At 32.8% G+C, this 11,447-nt stretch overlaps 1 long non-coding RNA gene across 1 annotated transcript; it reads left to right on the top strand.

The window, feature by feature from the left end:
- Positions 1 to 6,809: 6,809 nt before the first annotated feature.
- Positions 6,810 to 7,229, top strand: LOC123696934. The gene is made up of 2 exons (XR_006752151.1): positions 6,810 to 7,136; positions 7,178 to 7,229. It is a non-coding gene; the product is annotated as an uncharacterized LOC123696934 (long non-coding RNA).
- The last annotated feature ends 4,218 nt before the right edge of the window (positions 7,230 to 11,447 follow it).

The following is an 11,447-nucleotide window of genomic DNA, read 5'->3' as shown; positions in this document are numbered from 1 at the left end:
TAAACATATTATATTAATCGGAGTGATCCTATTTACAATTTGAATGAAACACTAATTCAAATAATAAACGAGAGAGTAAAGCTCCTGGTGAAACAAATTTTAATCTTTTTTAGTAAGTCTATAATAACAGTAAAATTTTAACTGTACCTATATCTAAACACTATCTATACTACAAAGCATCTTAAAGGTAGATAAGTAAATTACTTTCATAAAAAAAAACATTATTTGCTATAATTCCATCCTACAACTCTTTTACATACCGCTCCATACAGTATATACTACTTAAAATTATCCCAAAACATCCCAACGTGTATGCACCAAGGTACAGAAGTGTCGCTTGCAGGTGTCACATCACGAATATGGATTGTTAGTGATTTATGTAAACGTCCGTTGTACATCCATACAGGATTGCATTTCGGTGAACTAGTATCAAGACGTGCGATATCAAGCCATTTGTCACTGACATTGCCATTAATTATAACTGAGTTATACGCTATGGTGATAGATCAAGAGGTAACGAATACCTTCTTCGTGTGGTGTATTAAAGTCTACTGTATAGTATATCCTATACACACTTACACAGTGGCGTAGCTTGCTAACCAAGGGCCCTGAAAATAGCAAAATAGGACCTTTCGACCTTAGATCAATGAAAAAACACACTGCTCTAGGTAGCCATCTCTCAGGCTACCTATCCCTAACTATCCTATCAGCTACGTCACTGACGGTAAAATAATATTATGGTATGTTTGCTTTTATAATCCAAAATCGACCCTTAAAATGTTTACGAAGTTTAAGTTGTGGCTATCGTATTAGGAAACTGTAATGTTATTGTGTTTTTTTTGAATAAATAGATAAATAAATAACGTATAATTGGCATGTATGAAGTAATCGTCGTAAGTCGTTAGTCTTCATTTAATTTATAAACAAGTTACAATTAAACATTAAAGATTTATCAGAAAAAAATAGAGAAAATCTTTCTTCAAAGGCTTAAGTACTTTGTACGTTTGGAAGGGTTATATTTTACTTTGTTATGTCGGTAATATCAATAAAAATATATTATTCAAAGGGTTAGAATATACTGTTTTACGTCGTAGAATCACGAAAAATATTTCCATATAAGTAGAGTTAGCTTACGAGTTACGTGGGAGGCTTTTACATTGATCTGATTTGAAATACCAGATTGGTTTATCCTAATCCTGAATATAGGTAAAAATGTAGTTGTTTATATTTACGAGATAGGTAGCTGATTTCTTATGTATGTCTAATTGTATGTATTCATAAGAATCTATTGATTTCGAACACAATACACTGAACTGAACACTGTTTAAACTAGTTGTCATAATATCTTCGGAAACATTTCGATCGATTTTTATGAAATGTTAAAAGTATATTCGGTAGTACTGAGAGTAGATCGTAAACTATTTATATAATATTATATCACTGAGTGATAAAGGTAGACAGAACAATGTTATACATACAATTATTATAGGTAGCTACCTATATACAATAATATATCACCTTCCCAGTGTGAAAGTTACAAACCAATTTTATTGCTCTTATACTGAAAGCAAAATAACCCGACTCTATAGAATTTATAACACCGTCAGTAAGTTAAAGATCAGTTATCTCTTTAGCTGCTAAAGTCTGAGAGATAAAAAAATAAAACGATTGAAGACGATAGACTCGGCGCTCGTGTAAGCGCCAAAGGCCTGTCTTGTTTAGTCAGTTAAAATACGTATACTCAGAGAGCGAGAGTTAGTATGTCTTATATCATCTGTTTAGTGGGGAAATATTGTTTCAATAACTGTGTAAATATAGCATAGCATATAAGTTTGCTTTAGGAAAAGCAAGTAACAACGAAAAACACGATTTTAAAAAGTTACAATCTAAATTCTATACCTACCTACGATGGCATTATAAATAAAATGCAAATATCACCTCTACTAAGAATATTTATTTATGAAAACTTCACTGCTTACAATACGATTGACTTAATCGTTTAAAACACGCCAATTACGAGTTTATAAACATCTTTCTTAAAATATAATGAAAAAAAGTTTTTGACCAAATTTTCAGTGTAAAACGTAAATGTAACAAAAAAATCATACAGTATGTACACAGTAATTAATAAAACGTCAATATCACATCTATCTCAAAATAATTTTCTCATAAATACATATAATGTTTCAGCAAAATCGCCCAACCAGCACTCGGACTATTATAAAATGGTCAGTACCTTATACGTTAAGGACATGACACTTGGCGGGGAACTTAAATCAGCTGCCAATGCACCTGAGGAAATGTCGATTATGCAAATAAGCATCAGCTTTAAACTAAATGCCGCTTCAGAAGTCACTATACAGACTTTGCGACCTTATTCAGAGAGTATGCTTTTTTTGGGCGTTGAATGGATGGTGTTGATGTTTTTGTTAGTTGTTTAGGCCGTAGGTTCTTTGTTTTCTTATGAATATATTATGTAGTTTTATCCCTTTACTGCTTCCTACTTTTAAAAATATACACATCAGTAAAAGATATGAGAAATTATTACTGTTGTTAAAATTATTTAGGGGGCATAAAATAATAAAATAAACCTTAAAGGTATGACATAGGTACTGTGATCGATATTTTATCCATGCTATTTTTGTTATTAACACATTTTAAATTACATTATTAACTACTACTATAATATTATTTTCTACTATAATATTATTTTCTAATTTTAACTATTTAATATTTATTTAACATTTTACTCTATTCAGATAAAACATTTTCATGACACAAAGCACAGTTTTATTGAAGGCACTAAAACTACTTCAACAATACGACGTGTCACTAAAATAAGTATTTATTCAGCTTACTCTCTCTAGTTTTATGTATCTGCGGGATATAAACAAACGGCAATTTGTTGAAAAACGACTTCAATTGAATGGCAAATTAAAGTGCATCCTTTTAATTAATCGACCTTTGGTATTTTTGTTTGGAATTCATTCTCTATTATGTTTCCTATATGGTAGTCGTTTCATTGTATTTTGTTTTCTTAGGTTTTAATAAAGTATCTTATATACAGAGGTATATAAGATACTTTATTAAAACCTAAGAAAATATATATAAGCTGTCCCAGCAAACGTTACCTTACTCTTATCATTTAGGAGTATGAAAAATAGATGTTTTCCGATTCTCAGATACATTACACACAAAATTTCATGGGTAGAGCCGTTTCAAAAGAAATTAACTTCAAACACCGCAACACAAGAATCCTACTAATATTATAAATGCGAAAGTTTGTATGGATGTATGGATGTTTGTTACTCTTTCACGTAAAAACTACTGAACCGATAACAATGAAATTTAGCACACATATAGAGGGTAACTTGGATTAACACATAATAATAAATATAATTTTTATCCCGGAAATCCCACGGGAACGGGAACTATGCAGGTTTTCCTTTGCAAACGCGGGCGAAGCCGCGGGCGGAAATCTAGTTAGATATATTTTAAGTTTTTAACTTCACGTGAATTTGTTTCAAGGTAAATGTAAATGACGAGTCGATTATTAATTTATTATTGCTATTATTTCAATATATTCTACATAACTGTTTAGTCATCTTGATTATAAAAGGAGATATAAATTTTACCTCACACCATGAAAGCTACAATAATTTACATCGAGATTTATGATTCCTTAGCAATGATTCTTCTTTTGTACATATATCATTTCATTTATGACATGATTTGTCCGCCTTATAAATTTGTAAAAGCACAAAAGGCTATACAAATTTGCCTGAATACTATCTATCTAGACACGCGGCAGCGTGTCAAGCCGAGTTCAAGCGAAGAGAACTGGCGAGCAGCAGCCGTGTGTATATTTACACGAACCATTTCGAGCCACTTTTCACCCCCTTATAACTCGAAAACTATTTAAGTTAAATAAACCAAATTTGGTACATATCAAGAGGACCTCAAGATAAACAAGAACCTTAAATTTCATAAATACAGATTAAACAGTTGCGTAGATATTAATATCCAAAAATCGCAATTTTTAAGACTGACTGACTTATAGACATATACAAAACCTAACCCACTTCCAGATGACCTAGAAAGTTCAAATTTTGTAATCAACTAGGTAATAGTGAGTGTACAAAGGAAAAAATCAGAAAATACTGAATTTATTTGTATTTAATTTTTTTTTCAATGACATAAATTTTGTTTGTATGGAAAAATGAAAAAGTTAAAAAAAAAAGAAAATAGTATATTCACCTTACTAGTCTTAAAAAATAGATCAAAACTAATCAGTGGCCGAAAAAAATTTTGAAATCCATCAATAAATGACTGAGATATAGATTATTGAAGTTTACATATTTTAGGACGAAACATCTGTAGATTCGAAGCGCCTCTGACATCACACTCACTCGCGCTAGTATCGCTAGGGCGGATTACTTCGATTGCATGATTTCTTTATTCAAAACTGTTATTAAACGTAAAATAAAAGAAAATTTTAATAAAAATATTGCCTTTATTGCTCATACAGTTAAAAATAATATATAATTTTACATATTCACATTTATTTATTCTTTATATATGAGTGTTTAGTTTAGTTTTAATTTCAGTGTAAATAAATAAATAAATAAATAAAATCTTTATTTTGCTTTAAACATGGTATTCAATGGTGATACAATTATATTAATAAAGCACAAACATGTTTAGCCAATACAAGCATGCAAAAATAATTACCATAAATGGTGTAGGTAATGGAAGAAGGCTTCGTCGAAGGTCGAAATGATTTAATTTGCGTAATATTAATATGAGTGAAACATCTTTAGGCGCGTTTAGAGTAAAATTTCAAGATCGCGTCATGGCAATACCGTAACGTCATGGAGTAAGGCGACGATTCTTCTACAACGATCTTTGCATCTTCGTAATAGTGTGTGTACAAATTCACGCTGGATGTTTAGAAAATCATGTAATCTTTTAAACAGAATACGAGTTTAAAAAAATTGCAGATAATGACGGGGCAATTTGCGCTGACATTCATAACATACAAGAAAATATAGAAAATAATACTAAACAAACCATACAGAGAAACTGCAAGAAAAAAAATCGTATATAAAAAGTATTATATTTATAAAGTAAATCAAATTTGCAGAGTAATTTTCTGTACAAAAAGTAATGATATCCCACCAAAAACATAAATGTAAAAATTGGAGCCGAGTTCAATCGTTGACTTAATTTGCCAAAAAAAGAAATGAGATCTAAATGTGTGCCAAGTTCTGCAGACAGTCCAGAAATTTATTTACAAAGATGTATTAAGTTCTTAGGTTGACTGAAAACTCAATTGTTTTATTTTCCCTTAGAGAACAATGTTTATTCCAAAATATAACTTTTTTAATTTGAATAATATAATTATTTTCACAAAGCAAACAACTAATGACCTATTGAACCCCATAATTTGATGAGGCTAGTTTTAGAACCTCACAAAATATAAACAGTATGTAAAACTAGCCTCATCAAATTATGGGGTTCAATAGGTCATTAGTTGTTTGCTTTGTGAAAATAATTATATTATTCAAATTAAAAAAGTTATATTTTGGAATAAACATTGTTCTCTAAGGGAAAATAAAACAATTGAGTTTTCAGTCAACCTAAGAACTTAATACATCTTTGTAAATAAATTTCTGGACTGTCTGCAGAACTTGGCACACATTTAGATCTCATTTCTTTTTTTGGCAAATTAAGTCAACGATTGAACTCGGCTCCAATTTTTACATTTATGTTTTTGGTGGGATGAAAATACTCTTGAACTGTAGGACTTCACTGAATAATACACAGTAAATATAGAGCTCTGTTTTCTTAAGAAAATTTCTTACGAAGATAAAAAAACGACGTGTGGCACTCGGGGACTGCCGCGGTAAAGCTATTGCATAGCATGCCTTCAAGTCACACCTCCGAACCCGTAGGAGTGGGGAGCGTGAGGTTTTCTCGTTACGGAATTTCTCGATTCGGTCCCCGCGCTCAAGGACCGCGATAGAAGCTATGCATTAGCTTAAAAAAAAAGACGTGTGGCACTCGGGTACTGCCGCGGTAAAGGCCTTCCAGCCACACCTCCACCTGTCGGAGTGGGGAGCGTGAGGTTTTTTCGTTACGGAATTTCTCGATTCGGTCCCCGCGCTCAAGGACCGCGATAGAAGCTATGCAATAGCTAAAAAAAAACTAAGTGATGAAGCACCAATTTAAATCCTTGGAATTGCTTTCCGCGTACATTCATTCATTGTTAATACATGTGGTCGCTATCTTTATAACCTTTTTGAATGCAAATTACGTTAAGCTTGAACTTAACACGTTAAACGCTTTAAGAAAAATCGAGTATTTCCATTCAGGCCACAAGGCTCATCGGTGGTTCCTTATCATACCGGACCATTCGAGCCATGGTGGTCACCCGTGAGCCGCGTGACAGGTCCAACGTAAACGCTTCCCACAAGCCACAGACTGCAGCTATGAAACAAAACGCGTATGGAAGTGAGCCGCGAGGCCCAGTAGCCGGTACGGACTGCGTGGTTTTCAAATCCGATGTTGATGAAACTTACTAGTTTTATCCGGGTTTTTTAAGAATGCTAGGGTTGTTGTTGTTTGCGATGCTTTCTAACTGCGTTAGCTCCTCTTGAGTTAGTTCAAAATCATCAAAATCATCCATTTTTAGGGTTCCGTACCTCAAAAGGAAAAAACGGAACCCTTATAGGATCACTTTGTTGTCCGTCCGTCCGTCTGTCAAGACCCTTTTTCTCAGGAACGCGTGGAGTTATGAAGCTGAAATTTATATCAATTACTCAGGTCTACTGTCCCTTGAAGCTGTGAAAAAATCAAACTTCTAAGCCAACGCAATCAAAAGATACGGCCGTTTATGCCGCAAATTTTCGACGCTTGCAAGGGAATCAAAACCTACAGGGTGCTTCCCGTGAACTCAGAATCTTGAAATTTGGTACGAAGCAACGTCATATAGCATAGATAAAGGAAAAATTACGAAAACCATAAATTTTTAGTTACAACACATAATATATATTTTTTTAATAATTTTAAACTTACTACCCATTTCCTCATAAACGCGTAGAGGTATTAAATTGAAATTCATACCAAATACTCAGGTCTTATTACCTTTTTTCCCCACTAAAAAAAAAAAAAAAAGGTCTATAATACCTTTAAGCTGTAACAAAATCAAACTTCTATGTCAACGCAATCAAAAGAAGCAGCAATTTAAGCTGCATATTTTGAAACTGGCAAGTACTCGCAAGGGAATCAAAACCTAAAGGGTACTTCCAGTCGACCTAGAATCTTGAAATTTGGCATGAAGCAACGTTTTATAGCACACATAAAGGAAAAATTCCGAAAACCTTAAATTTTACGGAACCCTCGATGCGCGAGTCCGACTCGCACTTGGCCGGTTTTGAAGAAAAAAGCGTAACCGATCCTCACTACTCGACGTAGCGTGCGGCGCCGTGGGCCGTGCGGTGACCCCGCGGCCCCCCGCCAACGGAAAATACAAAATCCTTTGCATGAGGCCACGGGACTCACCCGTGAGCCTTTTACAATATCTTAAAAACTAGACGGTAAAAGTCGCTAGTTTTGATTTATCATACGAATTACTTAATTTTATGAACATTGGGATTAAAATTTTAAGTTGATGAAAATTACCGATTATCTGATTACGGCTTGGCTCGAATGGAAAAGTAAGCTGGGCTCACCGGTGGGTCGTAAAGCGTGCAACGTGTTAATTGTGCAATTAATCCGCATTGCTAATTGCTGAGAATAAAATAAAGGGAAGTATAAAAAATATTTTTAAGGTTAAACTTTTACCTGCGTGTTCTGGGTATGTTTATTAGTGGTAATAATGTTGAATAATGCTTAACACTTTTATGGTAGGAACAGGAAAAGGGGTTGGCTTTTTTACTTCAATATAAAACTGTATAAGTACTTTCAACTATAGCTATGTAAGTTTTTACCTTTTAGTTTCCTTATAATTCAATTTGTTATGAAAAATTGTTAAAGCGGTGCCTGGTTAAAACTTTAATTTAAATACGTAAGTAGGTACTAATGTTTATTCTAAGTTAATTTTGAATTGTTTGAACAAAAAATTATGTAGCTATCTAGTTGGTAAGTCTTTTTTAAATAAATAAATGTATAACAATGTTCGTAAGTACACAGTAGAACGCTCAAACTAAACTCAGTTTAGAAACCTAGTTGTGCTCGTTATATTATATAGCTTCAGTTATCGGAATATGAACAATACCTTCTATATTATAATACTCATACTGTTGCGTAACATACTGTGCTTGTTCCCAAAATAGCTGAGACCAAAATAGCGATTCCTTTCCGAGAATATACCATCATATAATCGTATTATATAGATTGAAGTTGTATAGTTCTAAATATAGTAAACAACATAACATTTATTTTAGTTTTATTTTCATAACAGTCTATAGTACCAACTTTATTTATTTAGCCTTAAATGCCCACTAACTACACTGCTATAACCTTAGTATTAAATAATTAAAAATAGATCGACTTTTGTATTCAGGTAAATGTTTATTTCTCTATTGCATTGTATTTATTGGTAAGTATAATTTTATTATAGTAATTAATATATAAAAGATACAAAGATGACTGATGAATGGTGATGATTATTTTTCCGACCCAAATATCGACCAATAGAATTGCACCATTCGACGTCACGTGGTACAACCTACATGGTATTACCACAGTATTACCATATTTCCTACAGTAGTGCGACGAATGTACTTGTGCAGAGAAACGGAGGGGAACTGGCGGGGGGTCGGGCGACGCGGGCCGCTTAATGCAATCACGCTGAGTTTGCATTAACTATCGCGAAAGGACGACGCAGTCGTATTTTTTGTGTAATAATTTTATTATACATAGGTACTTACATATTCTATTATGGCGTGCAAAAACTGTTCCGTTTACGGATGTAAATCTACATTGATATCCCAGAAGGAAACAATATTTCAGAAAGATTGTATTAATTGTACCTATCTGTTGAATTAAAATCAAAGCTATGTATATTATGTTGTCCTCATTATTTTCTAATCAGATTGTACATCCCAATGCGAATGCATTACTTTGTTAAATGGTATTATATACAATTAAGAACATACAAAAATAAAGTGTCCACGTAGACCACGTAAATAATATTTAGCAGTGCAATATCTGTAATTATATATTTATGAACAAATAATTACATCAGATTTAATAATCGCAATTATTTTGAATGTACATATGAATAAATGATTTCATCATAATATTAATAATCAAAATTGTTTTATTTCCCATTTGTTGCAACCCTAGCCTATTTTCGTGTGGCAGCGTAAGTACCTACGCCGGCGGCGGCATCGCGCGACATCAAAGGCGTTTCCTTACTGTAGGAAATAATATTATAATATTGTAATACTGTGGTATTACACTGATAATTTTTTGAAAATTTTCTCTGGTCGTTGACGTCAAACTGACAGGTTTAATTCAATTGTGAAATTATTGGCCGACATTTGGGACGGAAAAATAATCTCCCGAATACCACACGAGCTTCAAAATTATCGGGTATTTTCCGATAGGTTCGTTGCAAACAAATGAAGGAGTCAAGTTTTTAGTCAAGGCTAAAAATCACGAGCGCGAAGCGCGAGTGATTTTTCCTGAAAAACTTGACGACTTTATTTGTTTGCAGGGAACCTTGAGGGAAATGTGGTATTATAAGTGAAAATTAACTTTCAAATACAAAGCTTCACGAGGTAAAGTTACTCCGCATGGGCCAATTGCAATTACATACGGTAGCGAGCTTATCCCGAGGTGTCATTTCATTTGGTTTTCATCGTGTAATATAACCTATGTGATAATTATGTTTATTTATTCGCGTGTAAGTATTAAAGGCTTGAGAAAGTATAATTACAATACTGTATTAGGTACAACAGTAGACCAAGCGGGCGAAGCCGCGGGCGGGCGGTAAGCTAGTAATATTATAAAGCTGTAAAGTTTGTTTGTTTGAACGCGCTAATATCAGGAACTACTGGTCCTATTTGAAAAATTATTTCATTGTTAGATAGCCCATTTATCGAGGAAGGTATATCACGCTAAGACCAACAGGAGCAGAGCAATGCGGGTGAAACCGCAACGCAAACGTAACTTTATCTAATTTAAATAATTCAAAATATCCAGCATCAACGCCATAGTAAAATAAACATATCAGTATGCAAATAAACACATTTCACTTTATTTAAAGAGGAAAACATTTCTTAAATTTACCAAACATAGAAGCATCGTTACAGTCCCGCGTAACAATATACATAGTAGGATAAGCCCACGCTCATTGCCTTCATTTTCTTGATACCAAATGCAATTTAAATTTGGCTCTCGTACAAAATGTAAACAAAAGAGATTAGTTCGTGGTTTTCATCGGAAGCGCGTTTTTATGGTACGATTTGTGAAACAGACTGGATACGACTGTTTCATTATGTTTGGTAATTTGGAATATGTTTTTCAAACGTTATGGAATTATTATTTCCATGCTATTTAAATTAAATAGATAACGAGCAAATATTGACATTGAAACCATTTGAAAACAAAATTCCTTATTGTATTACCTACATAAGTAGCACATAATATTGTATTACATAAGTAGCACATGATATTAAATGTTAAATTCAGTATTTCATTAGTAAATTACTATGTAGGTGCCATTCAGAATTAGTATCATTTTCAAGTCAAATAATTTTAAGCTTTTAGTTAAATTATAAACATTTAATTTTGGAGTAATTAAACGATTTCTACATTTAGCTGTTGCAACGCAAAGCTTACAATTTGCGTACGATTATTTATACAATATTATATTGTACACGATATATCGTATACTAAAATTTCGTGCCATGTAAAGGGACTCTAGGCTTTGTGTAATAGCGTCTAATGAAGTCTGTGCAGAGCTCGGCCATTCATTCGAGAGGATTGTGCTTAGACATTCGAGATATCGCATTTTAGGCTATTTGATTTTTGTCCTACTATAATATTACGAAATTTTTAAATAATATTTACATATATGCATTTTAACTTTTAAGTTATAACGTGAAACTATTTTATTATTTTTAAAATTACAATTTCACAAGGATACCGACATTCAAATTTCAATTTTTCCTTCCTTTTTTTTTCTCGTTTTCGAATCATGACAAAAACATAAACACAAGCCCCTGAAAAACAACCATAGGTACTCATTAAAACAATAAAAACGAATTCAAATATGGCAAACAAAACAATCCTAACACAACAAAAAGAAAACTTTTAAATGATTAAAAAGCTAACAAACATGGCGCGAAAGTGGTCAGTACATAAATTGAAATTCCACTTGATAAAATTATTCTTTCCCCAAACAAATCGGAATCCGTTACAAATGTTTTCGATGG

Source organism: Colias croceus, chromosome 13, assembly GCF_905220415.1.
Source record: "Colias croceus chromosome 13, ilColCroc2.1".
In the NCBI taxonomy this organism is placed as follows: Eukaryota; Metazoa; Arthropoda; class Insecta; order Lepidoptera; family Pieridae; genus Colias; species Colias croceus.
This window is presented reverse-complemented; position numbering and strand designations above follow the sequence as displayed.